Here is a 26,466-nt window from a genome sequence, read left to right as displayed (position 1 = left end):
TCGCGTCGGGAACGTCAACACTCGCAAGTTTCTAAACGCGTCGCACGCTTCACAGTTCACGAAGCTACGACAATCCCGCGTTACAGTCGGTTCCATAGCATTAGCGCAGCTGCCTGAAACGAGATTTCGGGAATATTCGAGGAGCAGCCTGGAGCTGGAGGGGGAGTAGGTGGTCCATTGTGGAGGCGAGTTCGCATTCCCCTCCAGGGGAAGTATTCCAGTTCAGCACTTTCGAAAAATCGACTTTTACACATTCTAAATTGGGATTCAAGAATGTGCTTCTGTAAAGGTTCACTAAAAATCCCCTTTTCATTCTGCTATATTTTCTAAGAAAATCCATTTTCTGTTAGATTTCGAAAATTCTGAATGTTTTTATTTCAGATTATTTAGGACTACAGATGTGGACATTTTTATTGGAATAATAGATAAGCCATGAAACCAACACACAGCGATTTATCTGTAACGTTCCACTGATATTTTCATTTATTCAACGTGAAATATTTCAATCTTTAATTATTTGTAGAGTACAAAAACGTTTTTACTTAGTCATAAAAATCCAATTTTATTCAAGATGGCAGTCACATCCAGAACAGTGATGTTTCACACGGTATATTCCTTTTTTACGAACAGAAATTTAGAACTCCCAAAGTGAGGACAACCTAAATTTCAGGCAATAAACAATGCAATCACTCTCAGTCAAGATTCAACCATGTTTGAACGATAATTATGTTTGAGTGATAATTATCACCTACACCGTTTTGGAAATTGTCACGTTTGTCTCGACGCGCGGCGTCTAGTCTGCGTTTCGCGACTTATGACAGCGGATACGACTATGGCGTGTCGAGCTGCGTTCGCCTTATTTGACGATGTAACTAGATATGAAAGAACAACAGCACGTAAAGCCGGAAAGTTACCAAGTTTCACGCGCGGACGCGTACAAGACTCGTGGAGGCGCGGATGTAGATACCACGGGCTATTTAATATGTTTCTCGGCTTGCGTCACCTGACCGACGAGACAAGACGAACATCTGGGCCTGGGGAATTAAGATCTACGTACAGGATGATTCGAAACGAAGTTGTATAGTGGCTGAATTTCGTCTGGCCTTGAGTAATTCTTTCAGTCTTGAGTAGGTTTAATAAAAAAAAAAAAAATGCTACACATAATATATGACGATTGTAGATCGAGTGAATTTTCACTTCAAAGATAATCAATTTTCATAAAACGTAAAATTGACATTGGCCATTGTGGGATTATGTAGAACGCAAAAATGATTGCTACATGCCTTTTCTGTCTTTTATTGTACGTTCAGAAACTTGTGCTTTTAAACAGACATTAGACGTTGTTCAACAGCTAAGTTGTTGATCAACTAAAAAAATCGATAACCAATCGATAACGGTCGACACTGCAGAATCCAACAGCGACACCTCCCAACCTCGTTTTTATACTCCGAAGAGTGTGAAGAAGAGTGTAAAGTAACAATTACTTGGAATTATTCACAGACACGATTCCCTAACGGTTGCCAGCAGCATGCAACTATTCGAGCAACTGCATATTGCGTTTGCACAGTCCTGATCGAGCTATTCAAACCCATCCTCCATCAACGTTGCCCATCCCCGCCCAGAAGATACTCCCATTCGGTCTGTCGAAGAAGTTCGTGCATCCGCACGCTTCCACCGAAATTCTACAATCTTTTCAGGCTCCCAGCGTTATTAACCCGTGGCGGAATAACTTCATTTACAGCGTGTTTTCGTAACCACCCCGACCGTACCGAATGCACCATAAACCGGCACCTGCGCGTGGGAAAGAATTTTCTTTGTCTCGCTGCACGCACGGGACGATCGAAGAGGTCGGTGTGGGTTACACGAGCGCCCAGAAGTGCTCCCATCCTAGCGTTTAGAAACGGGCCACGCGATGACACGGCGAGAATTGAGAGGATAATCGACGATAGGATCTAACGATACAGATATCGACTAAATCATCCGAGTGCAAATTTGTTTTTGTTTTGACACAAGGAATTGCTATAAAAATCGAGAATGTCACTGAACATTTTCAATTAGGAACGTCGTAGAAACGTCGAATAAATTTCGACTAATCTCAAGGGTATCTGGACGCGACCAACCGAGGCCCTCGACTTAAGCGTCTTTGTAAATTTCAATTAAAGTTTAATTGAAATACGTGTAGGCACCGGTGGCTGAAAGCCAATACCGATTAAATATCGTCCGATCGCTGTAGGCAACACATGCAGAGGTACTCACGCTATTTTTCCAGGGGCAGCGCTGCTCGTCCCGAGTCACTGACGTGTGTCTGTAACAGAAAACGACCTGGTCATTAACGCTGTATCAGGCAAGAGGCCGCGGACTATTTATACGAGTCGCGGTCGCGTATCCGCGAGTGTGCGAGAGCGACCGGCTACGTGGAGATCGAATCTTAAAACTCGTTCGGTACACGGGCAATAGCGACGGTTAATTTAAACGCGTTCCCTTTAATCGTAGTATTTATTTCATTATAATCCCGCCTCGGACCGGTGGTATACCGTCCCATTTGCGTTAACTGCTCACATTACCTGAGCACCGTTGGAAGGATAATTCCTTCATGGTACACGCGTTCGCGATCTCTTGCGATGCCGATGCACGGTTGTCGTACAACAGGTGGAAGAAAGAAAACTGCCGGTCGACCCGTTTAGTCCCGGTAGATTTTCGTGTTTGAGAACCGGGTCGAGCCGTACCGATAACCAGCTATATCCTCGACGAGGGCAACGCCGGGCTGTGTATGGTCATCGCTGTCCAAGATACGGGGAACGTTGTACCAGATTATCGTAAGGTTTTGCATTCGAGGGATTTCACTAATCCATTCTCTATGTGTAATCCCATTATCGGGCGTTTTCCTTACGGTAACGCGATCGCTTTCGACTCGACGAGTTCCACGAATATCGTTCAGCCCGACGTGCCCCGATGGAAGATCGTCCTGCATCCGATATGCAACCTCTCGTTGCGGATCTCGACGTTTGAAACGTCACAGATGAGCCAGAAATGGAAATCGTTTTCAAAGAATGAATTCTCAGATTTTCGATTCAGTGTAATATGAATTGAGACAGCCTAAGAATGTGAAATGAAAAAAATGGAAGGGTGGAAGAGGTGGATGCAATTGCTTGAAAGATTGTATACGATTTCGAGATTGCTTTTGCAACCTCTGAAATTATGTTGGAAATTCAAATTTTTGCGATCGACCAGAGCCCAGTCTCGAGACCACCTTCCGCTTTCCCCAATTAAATCGATACGTGCGCAGCGAGCTCCCTGTGCACCTTCGAGGATGCTCGTTTATTCATTCGTCCCTCATCCGGCGGAATAACATTTTACATAAATCAGTGATTAATGCCGTGGAATCGGCTTGCCGCTCCGTTGACCACGGGACACATGCACAGAGGTCTCGTACAAACGATACGAACACGTGCGCACTGGTCTAGCGTCCACGTGGCAATATTGCCAGCTCCCAGCTAACAGGCGCAGCAATTGTGACACGTATCGAATAGCATTCATTTTACATAGGTAACGTCTCGCTCGACATAGCGCTGGGATAGCGATACAATCATGGAATTACCGCGTGACACTCTATATACATCGAATACCCATCGAACATTTACGAATAAAGTGCGAATTGAACAGTTGAATTTTCTTGATGAAACATGTTGTTACACCCTACACTATTGCAATTTTCGTACGAATTAAGTTTTCAGGCCCTGTTTCAGTTCAAAATCAGAGCCAAATACCTCCCTTTTTTGTAGTCGCCCACTCATTACTCGAGTTGGTCTATGGTCCACGTGGCGACGCTGGCAGCCTGGGGGGGCTAGCAGGCGTACCCCTACGGTAGCAATTGTGACACGTATCGAATGCATTCATTTTGCGTAGGTAACGTCTCACTCGACGTCGCAGTGGACGCAACGGTCGAAGGGGAGACACGCATCCACACGCGTGTCGATCGGGGCACACGTACACCGATATAATGGACCCGAGGGACCAACGGCCCTTTCGGAGACCCTCCCCACGGGGCATCCGAGATCGACTCGAATCGAAAGGGAACGGAGCCTGAGCCGAGGAGTGGTGCCAACTTAATGAGGGACCACCTAGCTCTAACTGTTTGTTTTTCGTCAGATCGGCCCACGAAGAAAATACCCCGGCGCGATCCACCCGGACGATCCCATTTATGGCCCTGTATCGCGAGTCCTATTTGCCATAACTTCCGCGATTTGGGTGTGAAATTACACACGCCGGAATCGTCTCGAGGAACGCTTATAGTTTCGATAAAGGTGCGCTTTCTCCGCTCTTTTTCTTCGGTCTTATTTCACAGCGAAAAGTTGTATATCTTGGAGGTGAATTCGATCGACCTAAAAATTGTTTCGGTATGGACGATGATATGGTAAATTTTTTTTATGGACCCATTAGCCACGAGAGGACGAAGGAAAATAATCAATCGTTCCATATATGGGATCTTCAATCATATTTTGAGACACAAGCACTTTTCTTTCCTCATTATGCAATCTTTTCAATTTACAAAAATTTGACGATAAAGTCATGCGAACGAATTAAATCTGCAGTCCTGTTCACTGCAACAGAGCTTCTCGCGCCAAGAAGAAAGATAGTAGCAGAACTCCTAATCATGGATCCGAGGTGGTACAACCGATCACAGTTCAGGATGTACCACGCGTCCAGGTTTACATCTCTCTCATACTCCCTTTTTTCCCCATGTGCTCGTCATCGTGTTCTCCAGGATTTAGTTAAAAATACATTTTCTGTACTCATTCCAAACGCTAATGACGTCGGCACAATGCGCCGAGCGCACGTTCATTAATTCGACGGAACACACCGTTTTCTGTAATTCGCGGTCATAAATTAATTCGGGGCCGCATATTAACGATGCGCAAATTACAAGCGCGGCCGAGATATTTAATCCCAAAGACACGCTGTAATTATCGTCGGGTCGCGCGACGCCCGACTTTTTTCATAAATGGATCCCTGACTAACACGACGTAACGCATTTATAACGGGGTTCGATGGTACCCTGGGACACGAAGCCGTGGAATTACCAAGGCTCCCTAATGTCGTGTTTTTTTTTCCAGACACGGTCGCGCACCATCCGACCACCTCGCTCCCTTGGCGCGGACTTTTAACCGTGTTTTCTTCGGATCTTTTCCAGGGAAAGTTACCAGAGACGCCTCACGCTTTTTATCACGCTCTAAACGTATTATTACCGCAAGTTTCCCACTGGTTTTGTCGAGTTCGCCCGTCCATGCCTGCAAAATGAATTTTTACTTACACCAAAGGTGATTGGATCGATTTGGCGGACGATTTAATTAGAGAATCGTATAAATGGCGTGAATTTTACATCACGCTTTGAAGAGAAGAAATTGTTTCTTGGTTGCATAAGTTGCGTAGGTTGTGAGCGATCTCATGAGGAAACGCAAGAAGGTGTCTACGCTTTAGTAGACTAGTTTCCATAAAAGCTGCATCGATCCATTAATCAAGCATAAGAAGGAATCACGCAAGAAGATGACCAGTCTATGAACGATTAATATACGCATTCCGTGCGTGTTCCATGTTTTTATCATTTAAAATCGACACTCGCCAAGTTCTTCAGAGTAAACAGACTGCTTTCCATTAAAGAGGTATCGACGCATTAACCCAGCGACGGGAAGAACTCGTTCAAGAAGTTGACTGCTCTCGCGGGTGATCAATATAGTGTTTCATTCACGCGTGTACATTTTCCTGGAATATAATTTACGTAAACAAAAGTACATATAAATGACCCGATACGTATCAGATATCGCTCTCTGTACTTCTTATCCTTAATTATCGTTGCCGTATTTGCAATTAAAAATTTGGCGAACGAACGACGCGCCTGCCACGTCGAAGGACAGCAAAAATAATGAATCCAGTAAATTATCCTGTTAGATTCTATACGACGTGCAATTACACGCAATTATTACGCCGGAATACCATCGAACCAGGGTATTTATTAGCGTAAGTGGTCGTACAGGATGCTTCCTGCAGAAGAGCATCCATTCGGAGCGCGCCGCGATACATTCCGCCAGACGACGTATCGATTATGCCGTCACGTTTCACGCTAAAAACGATCAAGTGCCGCTCGAGCATGAATACGTTCACGTTGTTTGTGGTTCGACAGACAACCTCGTACACTGTCGCCAGGCTGGGACCACCATTGTGTCTGTAAGTTACATATTTTGTCGGTTTCGTCTCGAGATATTGATCATTATTCGATCGACGAATAACTACAGAAACGGAATTCAATTTTCACGATCACCTGCAACGTGGAAATATATGGACCAAAATGGTAAAGATTAACTTTAATGGTAACTAAACCATTGATACTTTTAATGCTTTGATCTCCACTGACCTGGTCAAGCGTGGTGAAAAATATTTCATCATAATATTGGATCTGTTTGCAGTATTCAAAGTGAAAGCAATTTTTTTTTCACAGGATAGTGCAGCAATAGCTCAATGTTGCTCGCTGTTCGACTATTTCACGCGATAGCGAGTATAATTTAGGATTTTTGCGCTTGACGCGCGGTGAAAAATGTTTCGAAAACTGGGCGTGAAAAGTGTAAATTACCGAATAAGTTTGCCGTTGACGCTCGACGATAATTGATTAAGGGGGCTGCCTAGTTTGGAAATAATAAAAAATTGACTTTCACCAGCTTTAAAAAGTACGGCGAAGTTCGATGACTTGGAATTTGATAAAACTTCGAATTGGACTAATTGAATTAAAAATCGCAAAGATAAACAATATAGGAATGTTAGTTTTTTACTGAGAGCCTAATATTTCTTTCATCACTGTTCGAAGCTCGATGAAGCTTACGTCAACTCATCAATTATTTATACCAGAAGGAATTCCTACAACTTGTCGAGTCATAATTAAATCCATATAATAAATTAGACAGTGGTATGTCCAATAGTTTTCTAAATGAAAAATCTCAAATGTTTAATTTTTAGGGCTTAAAGATAAGCCTCTCAGACTATATCCCATATATCGGCATAAAATTCACAAGGTATATTTTCAAAGATGCATTCCTTCGGGAACTCGAATGGAAAAGAATCGAAGTTGTTCGAGAGAACGTTCGGAAGTCGAGGGAAGAAAATGTAGATACATAGATACGACTTGGCACTTTCATATCCAGCGGCTGGTCCAAGGACGATTTGTTCCTATTAGCGGGTCCGTGTTAATCGTCACGGGCGTATAAACTTCCTCGCTAATGAGTGGACGTAAACGGATTCCGACAGGGCAAGTAATACGTGGGACTGTATTAATTCAAGGATCGCGCCGCGTACGCGGAAGCACCTTCTCGGGAAGATAAATCTTGAATATTATTGTCCCCCGAATATGGTAGTGGTTTTTTTTTTATCTGACAAATCACACGAGCTACCGTCGTAAAACCGCCGCTGCCGTTTTAGAGACATAACGTTACAAAAATAACAAATTCATTTTATCGTCGTCGTTATATCGTTCGGATACTTTTAACTCCTTAAACTGGCAATTATCCAGTCGAAGGTATGGTCTGATAAATATCAATTCTCGTTCGTGCAATTCTCTTGACATTTACAACGTACGAATATTTCCATTTTATTAACATTCGTGCACGATCTCACCGTGTTCCGAAGCGACTGCGATTGATCCCACTTTACTACGTGAACATACAACGTCGGGGCTATTTATGAATAAAAATATGTTGTATATATTAATATCGCGAAGTGACCTATTTCTTCATATTCTTGGCTCCATTTATTTGACTGCTTATTTTAGTCACGTCATTATTATATATTCACATCGGTGCTTCTTTTTCCATGATTCCCTCGCGATATCGAACATTAATTTTATAATTGACTGGTCTAGACGGAGTTGGTATATGCAACGGAGACCCTATCGATAATTCACACGCCAATCGGAGCATTTTCTCCAGAACTCTTCGTCTGGTCTATTAATCAACAAAAAAACACTAAATTCGATTAAAAAGGTTAAAAGTTCTTGATTCTCCGCAAGTAACCTCGAGGCAGTTTCCATCTGCTAGCGGGGGCGATCCGCCGTTTCGTCGAAAGATTACTCGAATCCATCGATCGGCTTGACTTTCGTTTCACGATCAATACATTCCTGGCAAAAGTACCAACGTATGACCGTTTCGAGGAGCGAAACTTACATGGGCGCACCTTCAAACGAACATATTTTTATTTACCGTGTCCTGCGCATCAGTGAGATCTTCCGCAAGACGAAACATGAAATGTCACTTACTTGGAAACATCATGCTACCGTTGGAAGCGTCTTTCACTCGCGCGCTTATCGCGCCGAGACCCTCGCTGCTGGCTGATCAATGCCTGCAGTGCTTCACGTGGGAATACGTGAATACAGACACGAGTTTGTTGTTACAACGGTATCCGTAATATGCCTCACGGATGACTTCGAATACGAGTATTTGGATACCGTCGACGTCGCGAGGACAATCCTAGAAGGGTAAGTTCTCGTACAGGAAACCGTCACTCGATTTTGTTTGCCAACTTGTACTCGTATCTGTCGGTTTATTAGGTGAGTTACTTATCGACTGATTTACTTTTTGATTTGCGAAGAGGCTTGCGACTCTTATCGAAGATACACTGTATACAGGATTTGAGGAGTACTCTCGGAATAGTGGTATTTTCTACCTTTCCTTAAAATCAACCCAAAATCATTCGCAATCGATTTCAGTGGACGTGGAACAGCGACTCCGAATACACGCCGCGCTGGGAGGCATCTACGTCGCAGCGACGTCGCTAGAACGGAAAGTCGATCTTTCCCGTCGTCGAGAGACCGTCCCGCGTTCGACCTGGTGAATGGTAACTAGCTCGTCGGCCTCTGATTATCGCGCTAAGGGGAGAGAACGGGCGGCGGGGAAAGGGGTGACGCTGACAAAAGGCGGTTTGACGAAGGAAAATGTTAACGAGGGTAGCCTGGCTGCGTCTGTTTCCTAGGACGTCAGAATCCGAGTTGCGAGCTCAAATCAGCCCCTCTTTGTGCGCCAGGCGTATCGTGCATTTTTATTAAGCCCCAGGCCGAATAATCGACGCGAAATTCGAGATCGCCGAAGGCATTTCGTCGTTTCCAAACGAGGCTTTTGATAACCGTTGACCTGTTCGGTGCCATATGTTGGCTTTCAATAATTTTCAATTAGTCGAAAAAGAATCGACGCGGGGCCACGCGGCACGCTTCGTTGAATTTTAATTCAAACCTCCTTTCCCGCCGACCTTCTTCACCCCGCACGTCAGAGCTTTCCAACAAACGACCATCCGACACCGCGGATGGACAAGCGACCGATGAACGGGTTCATCGATGCCCGTTACGCGAGCTCCATTGCCGACAGTCGCATTATTCTTGGCAAACACCGTTCGCGTGCTTGTTTGTTTGCCAACTAATATCGTTCGACAATGTTGACCGATATTATTGCTCGTAAACAATTATTCGGTACCGCCGAACGCGATGTTGGCGATGGATGCCGTTCAGCGAGGACTGCGTTCGGTCAGACCGTTTCAATGTTCACGAATGGCGATTTTGAAGTTAACCCTCTATAAATGCAAATAGCGCTTGACTTTCGATAGAAGTTACGCGAGGAGTCCAATTAAAGTAAAAATAAATAATCGAATGTTTTCGAAATACAAGTGGACTTACGTGAATTACCTCAGTGCATCGAAATAATTCTGCGTCCACCTCCGGTCACTGGTGCAAAGTTCGCAAGCAAAAATACCACATTCGCGTTGTACACGGCGACGATGGTTATCGAGCCAGGATTATTCTGACGGACACTGCGGAAGCGTAATCGTCGATGAAGTGATAGTTTACGTCGAACGGTTTGCGTACTCTCTCGGAAACTCTCGGGTCGTTCAGAGCTCGCCTACTTCTCGTTCCGCAGACTCTTGCAGAATAATCAGCGTAGAATCGCTTTTATCGCGAACCGCGGATGTGTATATATTATCGATACATCTGGGGAATTGAGGTGTTTCGCGCAAACACGCTCGGAGGTGCTCAGCGAGGTGCGCATCGAAAACGAGGGGAGGGCTTTAATAGAGCCAGCCGGCGTATAGCCGCGATATAGGGTGTTTCGTAACAGCGGCGCCGGTGCATCGGTGCAGCGCACAATAAACCAATGTGTATTCGAAGGGGCTTAACTAGACGAACTATTCCGCGTAGTTTCTATTAGTAAATCACCCGCGCACTGCGTGGCATAGATAACGACCCCCGTAGCCGAGCCACAATGACGTCGACGCCGAAAACTTAATTAAGTATATATTAATTAAAATCCCTGCCGTCGACGCTACAGCGATACACCAGGCTAGGTCGTGTCTATGCCCTGTTCCTTCGATCGGAGGTAACGTACGAATTTATCGGTGGAATTTTATGGAAAATCTGGTGCTGGAATTCGAGCTGGAATTCGAGCAAATTTATACCGACGTTTTATTTGCGTAACGTACCATTTTGCCGATAAATACTACCTCGTCGATGAAACAAACAAACAGTTCGTGACCATTCCCAAGGTCCATACCTTATTTCTCGATCGAATAAAAACGAATTTACGGAGGATAGAGCGTTTCGACCTACGAGAACGTAAATGGAGCTTAACATTGGCACAATTAAATCCAACGAAGCTGGCCACCGTGGGCATGGTTCCCGAAATTCCGCGTGTGCTTCCGGTCGCGTCGCGATTCGGGGACGGCGGCAGTCGAAAGTTTCGACGGTTCGCGGTCGATAGCGGCGTCGGTTTCTCATGAATATATTCACAAGCAGCGGCCCCGGCCGGCGAAGTACGAAACAAAGATGTTAACTGGTGATTGGGGAAACGCTTTCCTCTTTTAAAGATCGTCTTGTTAGCGAAGGACCGCGGGAGCCCACGGGCGCTCGCCCGTCCAAATCTCTCCTGCTCGCATGGCCCCTCGTGGACTTTAATGTCTTCAGTAACTGGCCGTAAAAGAAATTCGTGTGCATCCGTGGCCACGCTCGTGTTCGTGAACGCGTGCAGATACACGCACGCGTGCAATCCAAGCCGGGAGTCGGGGCCACGCGGTGTCGCCTCGATTTTATGCAAAACGAGAATCAGCTGTACGTACTTACAATGTGTACGCGATAAGGAGCGAAACTCAGTCGTCGGGCTTTAAACAGAGACCCGTCCACCAGCTCCCCCTGGTTCTTGCGTCTCCCTACGGCGGCATTCTTTCTTCCCGCGGGCCAGTCACCGTCCACGGGACGAATAAATTCGTCGTAAAATAAATGGTGTCTCGATGGACAGGACGGGATTCGATTCTCGTCTGGTTTAGGATTCTAGAGAATTTTATGTGCTAATCGAAGGAGTGGCGCTCCAATGCTTAGTAAATTTGATCGTCTGGACCGCCGAGATAAGAGCACATTCTTGACGGGCCCAAATGTCTTCAGATTTTAATTATTTCTACTAGATTCTATTTTTTATTGGGTCATCTGAAAAATCCATGTCGATTTTTGATACGTAGTACAGATCTAAATATATCGGAATGGTTGAAAACAAATAATGTATGTAGATCCTTTAAAAGGTGAAAAAGTTGTGGGACAAAATGGATACCTATGTAATTCATAATAAATAAATATATTTCAAAATTCAAATGTACCTTTGAATTTTTCTTAAAAATTGGCTCGAACTTTCTAGACAACCCAATCGCTTGAAGGTTCCTTTACGTTTAAAGTTTTTTAATCGCATCTGTTGTTTTTAGCCAACTCGCGTCAAAGGCTTGGAATCAGTTTCATTAACGCCACGGGTTCACCCGGAAACACCTCGGGCGGATGGTCCAGGCTTGATTTATTTCTATCGGTAGGCACCCGCCTGCATCGTTCGCTTTCGGCGCTATCTTGATTTCGAGTCCACCCTCGAAAAATTTTTCCATACCGCCCTGGCCACGCGTTCCCAGCGATAATCGACATCGTTTCGCTCGATCGAAAACGCCCATTTGTTAGGAATAATAAGTCACTCCCCGATGGAGGGTGCCCACCATTAGCTGACGTTGAATTATAATTCGACCAAGTCTCTGGAGGATTATTTTTAACTGTGTATCCTGAAAGCTTTGGCCGCAAGTATCGAATAATGCGCAAAGAAGAACTTGAATATTTTATTAATTATTGCCAGTTTTGTATCAACTTATTTCTGCATTAGGCAAATCAGGCGAGACCAAACGGTTTGGTACTTGATCTCTTTTCTGATGGTTCACCGTTCTTTGTACCGTGAGAGACCTGATTGCGACACGAAGTCTCCAGGAACTCTAAGGTCAGGATGAATCTCTTCACGGAAATTCAAATTTAAGAGATTTTGGCGCAATTAGTATTAATTTGAGGGTTGATCGATATATACTTTATGGAGTTATTACACCGAATTCAGTTTCACGTACCCTAATCGTTTTTTATCTCTGGAACGATACTGTTTGCACGTGACAACAGCTGTCGATAGATAATAAGTACACGTTTGGTAAAATACGATGTGCGCAGCCACGAAACGATACCCTATCGTTTCTGTTTCCGGCTGTAATCAGGTGATATCGATGTCTCGGCAACCAAGGGACTTTTCGAAGGTTAGGAAATGACGAGGGTATTATTTGAACGGATCTGATGCGAAGGGTGCACCGAGATTATACGCGATAATGTCGTGGCAGCTGTAAAACGACGTTATCGGCGTGGTCTTCGCGTGATTCGAGTGTCATCGCAGTTGGAAATCGAAAATCCTGCTACGATTTTTCCCATTCTTCGCACGGTTTCACATGGTCGGTGCTCGCTGGCAAATACTAATCAAGTGTTGGAGGAAAAATAGTATTTTAGAGGGGCAGATTGGGATCTCGAAAATCTGAAAAAAATGGAAGTCGATAATATCAACGATTCCCGTGACGCGGAGCTGGCTCTACTGGATTTATTTATTTATTTTTGGAAGTCTTGAATGTTCATCAGTCTATTATAGTTTTTAGTTAGTAACGATTTTAGAAATAACTATACATGTAGAGTGGATTCTCTATGGTCCATTTTAAAAATATTTTACATCGAGTAAACTTTACCTATATTTCAATAATAAAAAGATTTTTTCAATCGGAAAATGTCAGAAGTGATCCAATATGGGCCACCTGTTCTTATAAAGTGTGGGTATGAATATTGAAAGAATCGACCAGGTAAACGTCCGTGTTTATTTTGGTGGAGTGTAATTTAAACTGACTTTTCTATCGAAGAATTACCGAACCCAGACCACATCAGAACGAGGGTCATTTTCGATATCTCTTAAGAGTACGATATTCCCCTATCTCTCTGAGGTATTTTTATTCATTTCTTCGAGCGACGTTCCCATTGCACCGCAGTCGACACACAACCGTGACGATAAACTTTTATCAGTCTTATTCTCAGTTTAAAAATGTAAACTGTCATTCCTATGCACACTACCGTGCCAACGAGTCCACAGCTAACGCATCCATTGGTCAATCGCATTATCAGTCTAGACCTTTTTTCCAACACGTATGCATGTTCCTCGAACGGTATTCAAAGGCAGTTGGGTGTCGTTTATTCGCAAAGGAAAAACATTACACTTAGTGTTTAGAGACTAGAGAATCTAGAAATTGTTTTTCTTTTCTTAAAATTGTTGTGAAAAATATCACAACATTATTAATTTCAATTTTAATCGTAACAATGGTTATCAAAATAAAAATGCCAAACACGGCACGCCTTCGTTCAAGCAGAAACCGAATTATATATCTGAACATGGCAACCTCTAGCCAGATTCATTCCAACGCTATTCGAACGGATTAAAGTGCATCACTTTCCAAGCATGCAGAAAATTGCAATCCATACATGTACCGTGCATATTTCACGGCTCGGTTAATTTAATGTGAATTTTGCACCGGTAGCTTTAAGGGTGTACACTCGTCGTCCGCATTAATGCCGCGTTCAGAAACGTAAAAAATTGAATTGCTAATGTTGTCGACGTATTCCCAAGCAAGATGATGTACGGGAGAGCTCTAATTTGATTCAGCCCGGCTGGTAAATACATGTACGTCTCCTCCCTTCCGCGCTTACGCGTTGGCAATGTTCTACGATTAACAATGCGCACGTGGTAAATAAAGGCGCGTCCGTAACAAAATGTCATGGGAATTATTAAACGGAATACGTGGACCGCAGCCCTGATCTTGGAATGGTAATAACACCCTGTTTTACGCCACGGTTGCGGTTGCGTTCGGTTGAAATTGTCGTACTTAATTCGGGACTTGACTTTATTTTTAAAATATACGATGCTCCGCAAAGGTCCCGCCAAACGTTTTAACGAATCCTCCCCGTAGACTCTCCTCCTATTACAAATTCATTTTGTTCTTATTTTGCGTGTGTATGCTTCGATGGATCAAGTTAAGTATAACACGATAAAGGTAAATATTAAATAACCTCTGATTCGAGCAATTCAATTTTAAATTTAAACTGAATAGGTTATGAAAAAGCGAGTCGCTGAAACTCGGTTATTTATCTTGTTTACTGATTATCAGTAGCACGTCTATTTCTACGAGCTAGTGTTTCATTTCATTACGGCGGATATAATTGTCAGATGAAAAATTAATATACGGCGTATTACTCGTTTTTGTCTCTTGAGTCGAGAAATGAACTATGCACGTGACATCTGAAATTGTTTGTGTTGTTGCGAATTGATGAAAATCTTCTTCGATATCTAGTGATTTCTAAATGTGGGTCTTGTTACACATGGAGCTAATGGAATATAGCTAATGGAAATTTTCTGTCTTATTCCTGGTTTCGTTATCGACGAATCATCGCGTTTATTGTCTCTGCTGAGCAAATTATGCGACAGAGGGTTGCAGCCATAGAATTCTTTCCCCGCTGGAAAACAGTGAGCGCGGTGGTCGCTAAAATTGCCTTCCTCGCGAAATCGCTGGCGTCGAGCGTTCAACGAATTCTCCCCGGTGAAAATAACCCCAAGAACGATCCCGAGAAACCAATTACGATTCCGTCGTTATTGTTGAAAAAGAGGAGGCTCGGGTTACCCACGAAGTAGGCGGGCTCCTTGTAAGCAGAACGTCGACCATCGAGCCGAGGCAGTGGCAGAGGGTTGCCCGTTGTATCGCCCTGTGTCCGGTTTTACGGGTTCGGGGCGATGAATATGACGATGACAGACACGTAAACGACACGTTTCCGGTCTCCACGACCCGGTTGCACCGATGCACGCGAAACGTTGGACGTGTCTGGCGTCACGACACGGGAGAAGAACGAGGTAGGCGTGACCAGTGGTTCGGTCAAAAACGTTACATGCGTGCGAGGAACAATACAATCGTTGCACGAAAAGAGCCTATGGTAATTAACGTGTTGCGCGGGGATCACCGTAATTTGACGTCGATTGTCAGCTGTTTAAAAAGCAGAACGGTTACGCGGCGACAGTCTGTCAGGCCTGGTGTGCTTACTAGCCTGAAACAATCACTTTGGCTAATTCTACCTAATCATCGCGTAATTTTTATGGCGATAGAGGAGAAATACTTAAGGGAAAAGCCAGGTCTCGCTTCCTTGAAATTAATTCCCAAAGAGGACGTCGCTTCGGAGAGCCACGACTTCCCGAGTCTTCCCGATCGAAGACCGTCGCCGCGGTAGCTACGATTTTTAATTCGCAGTCGCAAACCATCCGCGTACAATTTACCGAAGCTTCCGCGGTACGCGAGCCTCCCAGCGTCGATGTTTATCGTGCGATTATTATACGAACTTACGTACCCGGGAAATTCTCCGCGAGCTGGCTCCTCCGACTCGACTTGTCCCGCTTTCTACGCCGCATTCCTCGCCATTATTCGAGCATCGAACGGCGTTATTACGGGGTCCGGGTGTATATCGTGTTACGGGGGTAAAATATTTGTTAGCAAATGTCGCGGATGTGCCCCCCGCCGTGGCGCACGGGACCGGACGTGTCGGGTAGCCCGATAAGGCTCAACATTGTGGGGATTGTATACGCGGTGCCCCGCGCAGAAAACGCGTAACAGCGTCACTCGTACAGGGGAAGACGACGTAGCCCTTTATGCCCACGGTTGCCGCGAAGTTTCTTTTTTCGCCTCTACCAGCCCCGTTCTAATAATTTCGCGCCGGGAATTATTATAATTTAATACGATACCAACCCCTCCCGTTCCGCGGCCCTCCTCGCGCTATTGCAAAGCCACGGCCATTATTCGGCGTGTTTGTAGCCTCGGGCGTCGCGTAATAAGCCGGCTTATACCTACGTATCTCTCTTTGTCGCACGCATACGCACGTACAACGCACCTAACGTCCCTGCGACACGCCTACCTTATTCTTCCCTACGCTGGGTTGCCCGCCAGTGCCCAGCCGGTATCCGCATCTGCCCATGCCCAGCGTGTTGCGTGGCGTGCGCGAACCTTGTCTTTGCTCTGCCACCTCGCACCCTGATGGCCCCGTTACATTTTTATCCGACACCAATCGTTCTCATCGCGGAATTCTTCGCCTAAGGGCACCTGGGGGTTTTCGAGACCGGCGACGTTGCAAAGGGACAATTCGGAGCGCTCGAGGAGAAAGCGGTAGGGTTTGATGGCTTCATTCTACGACAGTACTGACAAGTTAGGTACCGGGTTCCATTATTATTTGTTATTACGATCTCGTTACGGTAGCGATGTGCCCTGGACAGAAGCGCCTAGGGCGTAGGATTATTTCTTGAATCTCGCAATTCCTCTAAGAAAAGAGGATCGTTCTGTTATTCGTATACATAAATAAATACATTTTTTACGTTCTATACACAGAAATAAATCTAAAGTGTGCAATAGAGTTTCTTCGTACGGTGTTTCGTTTCCAAGGGAATCGACTTTGAATATACGCGTGCCCGCTCGCGCACCCCCAGTAGATTTAAAATCGATTTCCTAGTAAACGATCCCTTGAACGAAGAAACGTCATTCTACGTTTTTGATTTATTTTTGCCCGCAGAATAACCTCCGCGGAGTTATTCTACTCTGCATATACCGAGACGCATCGCTCAACGTTCGATCGGGTTCACTGGAAAGCCCCGTCGATCTCCAAAAGGTAAAACCAACGAGAACCGATAGAAGTTGGTCGGAACGGGGTCGTTTTCCCACGGAGAACGGCACAGGTATCGAGATAAAATAGTACAAAATTCTTAAAGCAGCGGCTCCTTCGGTCCGGATGCTCGGATAGGAGGAGAACAAAGAATTCAGCTACGTAAAAAGGAAGCGGAGGAAGTTATCGGGCGGCCATAGACGCGTCGTGTCGAAGGATTTATTATCGATCCTTCTCGTCCTTATCTCCTTACAACGTACTTTCGTTACCGACTGGCAGAAAGAAGACCTCTATTCCGCTCCCTCCCCAGAGGCCGAGCGTCCTCGCGCACGGGACGCATAATTATTAGAATGTGCCCGCACGAGGCTGCCCGCCATTAATATTCATAAAGTCGATCCGTCAAAACGGCTTCCATCTATGCTCCTGCTGGCTTATTTTTCCGCTCGCCTCCGAAGCGGCGACGCCTCGACCGTCTAGCCCAGTCACTCCAGATTATGATACATACATTGGACATCACGAAAATATTTTCATCGAGTTTCTTTTTGCGTGTAGTTTTATTCACTCGTTGCAAATAATTTGTAAGTAGCAGCTTTGACGTCGCGTTTAATGTAATGATCATACCAAAATCGTACGATGTCTTCTTGGTATATACTTTTTCTATCTTTATCGTTAGTACTAAGTATTTTTTCTAGTACGTGTAATGCTTGTTGAGGTACACTAAACTAACTACTCTGGACTGTTATTAAACTTGTTGAGCTGCACGTACACGTGTACATTCGACGTCGGACGCGGCGAATGCCTGGCTACGCACATGGGAATAAATCAGCCTATTGATTTTGAACAGTGCAATCTGTTTCCAGGCGCGGTAATGCGGTAACAACTGTGTCTCGGCGTCGACTATTTTGGATCCCTTGCTCAGATAGGATTCTCTCCGTTTCCGAATACTTCTGAAGACACGTGGAAGTAAAACAGGATAATGGTTATCGTGAAAAGTGGTAAGTCTAAATTTGAAGGAATCAGCGGCAGAGGAAGCACACCAACACAAGATACCATAAATGGAACGCAACGATTGGACCATATTTTTGCTTGCCAACATTTGGTAATTTGCCCGAAATAGTAGGAAATCGCGTTATTTGCTCAGCAGGAAGATTAACAATCCGAGGGTTTCTTTCTCCGAAACGAGCATTTCGAGCATTCGAATGAATCACGTCAATCACGTCGGAATCAACAAGAGGCAGATGTCAAAACTACAGACGCGATTTCTTCCCAGCTTTAATCCAATTACTCATAATAGTTGAATCTACGATTCCTATTAGCGAGGAAGACGTGGAACTGGGACTGCAAAGGACGCGCGACCCGAATCAGCGGAAACGCTAATGAAACTAATCCCGACGAACGACACAAGTTTGCGTGAAGCGTCGAACGAACCCTTGATCGTCGATTGAAAAACAATTATTTTCGATAACGCAATCGTGTTGTGATCCGATATTCGCAGCTTTTGAAATCAACGTCAACTGCAATCAACAGATGTTACCTTCCGCGAATAGAATTTGTACCTTTCACGAGTTACGAAGTCATTCGAATATTTATGAGCTCTGCCAGTGTACGGATGCATACAGATGTTAACAGACGTACGCAGGACGAGTGGCAGAAGTTCTCCTGCGTAACTACGTTCGTTATAATTTCTCCGGATACTTGGCGTCGCGCTTTATACGCTTCTTCGCGCTTCGAAACTTGGGAAGATTATATAGGTAGCTTATTATCGATGAGGTTCGTTCGTTAAAAAAAACCTTTATCATCGGGGAATGTTTCGATCATTTTTTACATGGTGGTATATTAACTCTTTCAAATGTAAAATATTTTTTTCCTCGTATTAATGTAATTTAATGTCTAGGCTTGTAGTAAAATTGGCATGGAAAAAATTTAAAAAATCCTAATAGTGTAGATTTCAAGGAAAACTGGTCTTTCTTCGTGTGCACAAATAAAGACATTTGCCCTAAGCCGATGGTGTCGGTAATTTTTGAATTTTGTGTCTTCAAAGTGGAGGTCAGGTCTGAAAGGGTTAATAATAGTACGATGTGATTAACCATTTAGTTTTAAGAGATCGTGCAGAGAAAGCAAAGTATTTCCAACACAGTTTCGCTGTTCCATGCATTGTACTCGTCTCCCACCTCGTTGGTGCAAGAATCTTCCAGCTCGTCGCTCTCTCATCAGCCATATTAAATGTGCTGAAATTGCGCGGAGAAGTTGGACACGTGTTAAGTCTCGCGGCACGTTGATATCGCGTAATGAATAATAATAGTCGGTTGGAATTCGTCGTAATCACCGATTCATCGTGTCCCGTGTAAATCACGGCACGACTTAAGTGGAATCGCTCGAACGTCTATTCTGCATTTTTCAGAGGTTGTCTGCACGGCGTTCGCATGCCTCGCTTAGCGTAGCCGGTAATTGAAACACTGGATAGATTGAAGGTGGAAAGGCCACGTGATAGTGACCAGTCTCCTGACTGAGCGCGGCATCGCTCGAGTCGGAAATTCGACGATTTAATTATTCTTCTTCGGCTCGGATGGCTTGGCCGCGGATTAAACAGATGCCACCTCTGCTCGGGGATAATGAATTGCTGTTATTTCTAATTAGAGGCAATTAAGACGTCGCGTTTCTTCCGTTCCTCGAAACGTGAACGGCATGGAAAAAGGAAACAAGGATAGGCTTTAAATGCACGCATGCCATCGCAGCTTGCTCCTCGCGGCCAGATGTAACCGCCTCTCAAGGCAATTATCCTTTCCTACGGGGAGCGAAAGAGAGTTTCTCTTTCATCTAATTTTTCAAAAGGAAAACAGGAAGATTTTGCGGACGCGCATGCTGACGCATCTTTCTCTTGAGCCCTGACGAAAGTACCTAGCCTGAGAATTATTGTTTCGTACCGAGAGCGAAAGAAATTTCGCTTTCATCTGTGCTCGTGGCTACTCCATGGTCGTTGAGTACGGAATGCGTGCGTTTTTAACGTTTCTGAGAAAAAGGTTAAAGATTCAATGCTACCTCAGGATTGAATAATTGATGTGGGAACTGTATTACCATTGTGCTCTTCGGCATAGGTATACGACGTTTGAGAAGACAGAATAATAAATTTAGACCGGTAGAATAAATGACACTTATCCGTCATAAATAAATAGCAGAGAACAATTTTTGTAGCGTACAAAAACGTAAATTGGACTTCAAGCGGACATGCAGCAAGTTTTTTACGGTTTAGAAGCGAAAAGGAAGTTATACTTTATGACATTTCTCCGAACTAATTTTCTAAAAAGGAAGCAATTCCGGAGAAGAGGGGATTTCACGAAAGAACAGGACGACACGGTTATTACATTCGAGAGTCCCTTCTATAAATATGCTCGACGCTTATTACTGAATGCCAACGTTGGAATGTAAATTATTAAGACGACTGAGTGCGCCGATAGAATTCCGCGGCACGTTTCTCCGTTTATATCGGGATTCGGACGTCGTGGTTGCGCTTCGGAAAACATCCTTTCAGCTGCAAAACTAATTATTATCGAGAGACCGATTCGGTGCCTCGATGAATAAGGACATCGAGGAAACAGGAATTTAACCAGTGACACCTAGAACCGAATTAACGTAGAATTCAATTGCAATTCACTGCGAAACGATAAGGAATCTAACTTCAATAAAATCACAATTTATTCGGAAAAATATTAATATTGGAATAATCGAACCACTCGTTGGGTTCTTCTAGACGAGATGGTTTTAAAGTGTAAGATTCCATTGTTGCATCGACCTATAAATCATACCTCTCAATGTAATATCTTCTGCATAAAGCTTCTGCCCTCCTTTTCACGTTAAGTACAAGGAACGTTATGGGAGCTTCTATTGCCAGCTGCCAGCGAAGAATTTTAATTCGTCCCGAAAATTATGGCACGGTCAATACGCCCCACCACTCTGTTGCCTTTGCGATCCTACCGCGCCGACCGCTCATTATCCTCGTACTTGTTCTTTTTTTTCTGCCTAATCGGCTCTCACGAGTCACAAGTTAGGCGTGCGACGGACAAGGACTCGGATCCTCGTAGGATGGAGACGCAACTGAAAAGTATGCATCGTCTTGGGAAGATGAAGGTTCGTGACACGAAACGTGCTGATTAACCTCGTGGAACAGACATGATTACATCAGCGTACTCCTGGCGAACGAATCAGGAATTTATATTTGCCGAGGGAGCGAGATTAGTCTTTAATTGCACGGTGTGGACATAACTTTTATGAGAATGATTCTCATATGCATTCAAAAACTAATTGCAACGAACAGATGAGATCTTATTTTCTATTAAGAGATTGCAGTCTACAGAATTCAAGTTTTCACGTGGCTCACTCCCGTTCCAAACTTCATCCCAAACGTAAACCTTTCATCCCCTGCAGGCACACATGCGTTTCCAGAAAGCTAAACGAAACGTCTTAGCGCAAACAAATAGAGGATGCAGACACTTTAGCGGGAAGAGAACTGTATTCTAAACTCTCTTTTATGGAGAACACATGTCGAATCCTCTTTTACTTCGATAGGACACAACTGGTCTGCAACTGTTCACGGTGATTCCATGATATTTAAATTAGGCGAGTTGACAAAAGATAACTGACTTTGAAATATTACGCACATGTTACTCTCAGCTAGAAGAGGGTTATCGCATAACCATCGTCGCATACAGCTCCTACATGCCGCGGACCACCCAGTATGAAATTGTATAATTATCTAGCGCAGCGATTACCGGATCAAGGAACAGGTTCGACAGGGCACGCGTGATCGGAACGAGGCTATGGCCGTCGTAAACCATAGGAGAAATTAAAACGGGAGCACGGAGTAGCGTGAATTTCAAAGGTCCCGGCCGCTATCGTGTGCCCTAATGAACAGAAAATATTACGAAGGAACAACGGGGCCCCCGGTAGCTCCGTTCGCAACTTACAGATTGAAATCCACCCTTCGGCCTCTTTGTTCTCATTGTTATCGTCGTTCGCCGCACGCCACGAAGCCGACCAGTGCCGTCTCTCACCCGCTGGTTATTAATGCAGCGCGCTCGGCCTGCTCGGGCAACTTTGAAAAATGGCCGGTCCGCGATGATTCAGAGTTTTGCGCGGACTAGGCGGCGGCATCGTGTCGACGGACGCACGCTTCGAAGGAAATATTCAGCGAAACAGGTGGCGAAGTTCACATCGGGGGCCTCCTACGTGGAGGAGACCCCTTGCGCGACGCTGCTCGACTTTTTCCGAGACCTCCTCGATCGCGACTTTGAATACGGGCTCGATAATCAACGACAGGGCTCCGTGATCTCTCTGCACTTAATATTAGGACATGTATTGGCCATTCTACGCTTTTTTTTTTATAGAATTTATAGATTTATAGAAGGCAGAGATATTAATCGAAGTGTCGTTAGCACGTTTCGTGTCATGCCGTTTTTACCCGATTTGTCGATCAAGCTATTTGACGTTTTGACTAAAGATCGATATATTATCACACAATATTTCATTACATTATTAATCCATAAGTATCTTAGTTAGCTTGTTTAGAGCAGTTATCACATCGTGAACTACTTGTGCTTCATTTTTTTGGTGGAAATATATTTTACGGAATTAAATTCGTCATAAAATATATGTTTTCAGCGAATTAAATAAATATGTCTACGTGTACCACCGGTCGTACACGTGTCATGGAACGTGTTAAATATCATTTCCAGAGGGAAAGCACCCTTATCATCGGAAATAACATGTCTTTGTCGACATCAATACGACCACAAGTCACTAATCGAACAGCAACCCCGTGTACACGTCTTCCAATTGTTCAATCGATCAGTCGACCCCCGATCGATGCCTTAAATGCGCCATAGAGAAACATGCATCTATGCAATTGTGTCACGTGACCGACGATGTAGTTGCAATGCTGGGGAAAGGTCAGAACACTTTTTCAAAAGGTCAGGACTTATACCCCGGAAGTCTCAAAGGGTATCGGCAATGAGAATCGGAGCTGTGGAAGCAAATATCTCATTAGCATCTGAACAAAATTGTCGTGGGAGTGAGAGCAGTTTTCCTACAAGGAGTGTAACTATAAAATGATTCATGACATTTCGAAGAATATGACCAACAATCGGAGTGGCTGTCAACGAACGGTGGCTGTTGAACTTGCGTGGGAGTCCATAACACCGGGAGTGTACCACCGCATGAATTTTTGTTACGAGACCTCTGACGCCACAGTTGTTTGCGCCACGCCTTCGTAAACTAACAGAGCTTCTGAATAAATGATCCGATATGTATTGGAAGACTCGACCAGTGAAAATGGTCGAAAATATTTGCAATTGGAAGGGTGTCTTTTGAAAAAACAATTCTGAAAACTCGAGAGGTCATTTGAACCGACAAAGCTGTATTTTGTGTAAGAGAATCGTAATAGGGCACTTCGACTATACATGCTTCACATGATACTGTACTGCGTTGCAGATTGAACTTCGTTTTAACGGTAGCTGATGGAGCGTGGTTGCCAAAAACTCAGTATTGTAGCGACCTTTGCACTATTAACATACATTTATTAAATTAACTCTTCTCTTTTAAAACGAACTCTTTCTTTCACCCAGAGTCCTACATTTGGAAGCTGCTTTGCTCCATATCGATATTCGATTATTTCCTATTCTCGGCGATTTCCTGTTTGGCAATTATCGCCGACAATCAATATCCGGTAAATGCTTAAACACGTTTCTTACCGTCGTCTAAAAATGGTCTCCCCGTTCCATCCCTTAATACTCGTGGATTATTAGTTCCTCGATATTTCCGTATCGAGAGGTCCATTTTCCCGGCTCACAATACCCCCCCGTTGTCGCGTCTGAATGACGAACAGAGCCGACTTCTAATTCACGAGAGCCGCGACGCGGGCGCAGCGATTTCAATCACGGATCCAGACTACGGACGAAATTTTGTCGTCGATCGCATCCCCGAGCTCGCGATTTCGATCCTCGTGCGACGCACAAAAGAACCTTCCCCTGGGTTTATGTACCACCCCCTCATCCCCCGCCAAGTGGAAGCACATTTTTAGAAACCGGATACACTCCGCTGCGCTTCCCATTGGTGGATGCCGTCTTTCCAAAATCAATACAGCCCCGCGAATTGTTATTTATACCGGCAAGAAGATACGGTATTCCGTTTGAAGTCCTCTTCTCTTGGCATTATCCTCCGAGAGCGGTTAGCGGGGCTGTAGTACAGATAGATAAGAGTACGACGGGGGGTGAGACCGAGCAGAGGGGGAGGGGACGGTGGGGTTTGGCCGCACGGGCGGGTGGAAGAGGAGAGGACGGATTACAAGAAGCGTCTCGGATGCCTCTAAGCTCGGTAATGCGAGGCGGGGAACGAGGGCTCTTTGATAAATGCGAAATGTACCATTCGAGTTTGTTATGGTCCCCGCAATCCACTATTTACGGGGTTTTCTTTGAACTTCCGGGGCCGGCAAAGGCGGGCAACGACTCTCGCCCCGTGGTCGGGGTAAACGATGCGGTTTTGCCACCGGAACTGCCGCCCCTGCACGGCTAAGACAAAGGGAAAAACCGTCGCGTGCTAATACTCCGAAATACTGTCTGTTCGCGGATTTGTTTGGCATTAACCGCCTCCAGCCTCGATAAATTTCGCTCACCCCCTTCGCGCGTTTGAAATAATTGAGTGAATCCACGGCAAAGGTTGAGGCGAGATGACGCCTTACGGTGACGTTATAATTAAATTCGAGAAGTTTGAGAAAACTATTTTCGATACTTCTTATTATCAATAATTTACACATTAATTACCGTACATGGAAAAGCGTGTAGCAAAAGATAACCTGATCGGACGGTTCCTTTCTTTCGAATTCGATCGCAGAACGAAGGGAGCCGCCGTAAGGGAGTAATCGAATTGCGGTTAAGAGCGGTTTTCTTCGGCTCATCGTACCAGGAGTTTTATCAATTTCATTCCCGGTACCTCGGCGAGTTTCGAAATTCATTTTCCCGCTACGTCGGGCTCGAGGCTCTCCTCCATCCGAGTTTCCGCGCGTACCAAACCCGAGGCCAACGTTCACCGGGGAATTTTCTTTTCAGCATTTCCGCGGCTTCTTCTTTTTTCGACCAGCAATTGATACTTTCGAGTGCGGGAGTTTGGCCTGTTCCCCGAAACGCTCGCCGAGCGAAATCTTATCAGCGGGGAAACACTACGTACCTGCCGCGAAATTGGCCGGATTTTCGCGAGCTCGGTTTGTCGGCAGGGGGCCGCTTTTATTATAATTCCGTCTGGAAACGAAGCAAACAAACGTGTACGCGAGGAAGCATCGTTATCCGTGCACCAAAAAATTGCGCGCTGGATAATATAATGAACCGTGCGTTCGTGCCTCGAGAGCGTGCGAAGAATTCTTTGAAACGTTCGGGGTGGACGAATGATTCGAGAATGTCGCGTGAGTTCTGATTGTACCTACAACCGACATGGCTATTTAATTATTTAGGTGCGAACGTGGGAAATACACTGCGCGCTATCAAAGCGTTTGCTTTTACTTGAAATGTTAACATCATAGCTATGAATGACCGTATATCACACGTACTATATCTTTAGAGTTAGAGACGAGAGAATTTTTACTAAAAATTCTGACAAAGGCATTGCTAGCAATCCAATAATTTTGAAAATAATAATAATTATTCATTACTAATATAACCAGCTGACATATCTCAGTGTTTTTCCGGAGGTCCGAAGAAAGATAACAGAAGATTGCTCGTTTCCAAGAACGAAATATTCCAATGAAGAAACGTTTCCTCTCAGGTTTATACTTTACGAAATCCAAGGAGTCGTATCTCGAAGAAAATGTAAAAGATCGATTTTTTTGATCTGAAATTACGAGACTGCTCCCTTAGAACGCAAATCGGGCCACGGCGGTGGCGTTTCGTGCATGAAGGAGAGACACGGTCTCGTGTTTCTTGAAAAGTGTCACGAAACGAGCGTAAAGCTTGCTGAAAAGCTCGACGGCGATAACAACGAAGAAGGAGGAGGGGGCCGGGGACGCGAGCGAGCTAGAGCAACGAGCCAGCCTTTTTCCCACAGATTACACCGCCGCAACAGTCGACCCTTTTCTATGCTCCCGTCGCGCGTTATTATTTTGTTTCTTTCCCTGACAACGCGTTATCTTGTCGGTGACAGTAACGTTGGAGGAATCAGATTAAAGCTAGGCCCCGCGACGCTTTCAATCCGTTGGATTTCCATCGATCGATCGACGAGACGGTGCCTTGGCCTCGGAAATACCTCTCTTAAAAATAGATCTTCAGCACTGGGTCAAAGAAACCGCGTCTTTCCCACAACTGTTTACTTCTGAAGTAGGTTTAAGGAAACATAGATTCTAGGTTCAA

General features: G+C 44.8%; 1 protein-coding gene across 1 annotated transcript in view; it reads right to left on the bottom strand.

Annotated features, from left to right (window-relative positions):
* Window positions 1–26,466, bottom strand: part of LOC128890556 (latrophilin Cirl-like) — a 446,697-nt gene that overhangs the window by 354,305 nt on the left and 65,926 nt on the right. Inside the window, exon 3 of the mRNA XM_054149140.1 lies at window positions 2,257–2,305. The gene's annotated coding sequence lies outside the window, so the exon portion shown is untranslated. The remainder of the gene's footprint in view (window positions 1–2,256; window positions 2,306–26,466) is intronic.

Source organism: Hylaeus anthracinus, unplaced genomic scaffold (assembly GCF_026225885.1).
Source record: "Hylaeus anthracinus isolate JK02 unplaced genomic scaffold, UHH_iyHylAnth1.0_haploid 12001, whole genome shotgun sequence".
NCBI lineage: Eukaryota > Metazoa > Arthropoda > Insecta > Hymenoptera > Colletidae > Hylaeus > Hylaeus anthracinus.
The sequence above is the reverse complement of the archived record's forward strand: the minus strand, read 5'-3'. Positions and strand labels throughout refer to the sequence as shown.